The sequence below is a fragment of the Cucurbita maxima genome, unplaced genomic scaffold, assembly GCF_002738345.1.
Source record: "Cucurbita maxima cultivar Rimu unplaced genomic scaffold, Cmax_1.0 Cma_Scf00009, whole genome shotgun sequence".
In the NCBI taxonomy this organism is placed as follows: domain Eukaryota; kingdom Viridiplantae; phylum Streptophyta; class Magnoliopsida; order Cucurbitales; family Cucurbitaceae; genus Cucurbita; species Cucurbita maxima.
In genome coordinates, this window is record NW_019272025.1 from 456,444 (window position 1) to 457,685 (window position 1,242).

The window sequence follows — 1,242 nt, forward strand, 5'->3', positions numbered from 1 at the left end:
TCTCTTTATTCTTTGTACTCATCTAGATTTAGATTGAGTGCGTGAGTTATTGGGCGGTCCTAACAACACTATCTAACAAGTTTTCTTAAGGACGCGAGTCTTTAAGTCCGTTTCTCTCCGAGATTAAAGCTTTGTTGTGCAAAGTCTCATCTCAATTTTATTTGTGTGGTTGAAGGATTATTCACGGGTGGTTTTGGAATTATCCAAGGTTCTGTAGCTCAGTTGGTTAGAGCGTTGGTCTTATGAGCCGAAGGTCGCGGGTTCAAGCCCTGCCCGAACCAAAATTCTAGAATTTGAGATCTACTACTTCCATTTGGTTTCTTGATAATGTATCTATTACATTCTCTCATCCATTACAAACTAATAGTAAATATAGAGAGAGAAAAAAAAGAAAAAAAAGAAAAATTTAGTAAATAGAATTAAATGATAAAACAAAATAAATAACCGAGAGCAAGAAAGTACATAATAGAATTAAATGGGGGCATACTACCTCAAATGAAAATACATTCCAGTTCCATAAGCATTTGACTCGACAATACTATATGTATCCATGGCATTGATAAACATTTTCATGACCTATAATACTAGCCCATCAACTATCTTTTCATAGCATAAGAGTCGACCGTCAACATAATCCACAGTCACATAATCCATATATCATATGGTGCATGCAGGGACCACCGGGCACGCACCATCATACAACACGTAGTAAGGTCACTTACCTCGATGGCTTTGGCCAGAGTCACTCACAACAAACTAATTCCAACGGTTGATTACGCCCTATAATAACCACATAAAAATTTAGAAACCTTTCTAACATACCCTAGCTAAATCTCATGCTATTCATCAAAATAAACTCCCAACACAATCTGTCTTTGACGGTTAGGAACCATACTGACCTCAGATTGTAAAAATACGGGCAGAAACGGCTTCAAAAGGGCCAAAATCCTAGATATCGATATATTATGCGTGCCGAGCTGCTAATTCGAGCCGCCGAGCCAACAACTGAGCCAACTGTCGAGTCGTCATCGATGAGCCGAGGAGCGATGGATTCGAGCCGACCTCCTCCACGTGCGAGCCGAGCTATGAGTACGCATGCGAAGCTGAGAAAGCGCGCTACAGACGTGTGTTTGTGGGATCGGTGTTGAGTCGAAATGAACGCGTCCCGCGTTCGTATATGTGTTGGGTCAGAGGTCGAACGTGAAACCTGACCCGAATCTGACCCGTCGTTTTTCTTACAAG

General features: G+C 41.1%; 1 non-coding gene across 1 annotated transcript; it reads left to right on the top strand.

Moving 5' to 3' along the window:
- Positions 1–207: 207 nt before the first annotated feature.
- Positions 208–281, top strand: TRNAI-UAU. The gene has a single exon. It is a non-coding gene; the product is annotated as a tRNA-Ile (tRNA).
- The last annotated feature ends 961 nt before the right edge of the window (positions 282–1,242 follow it).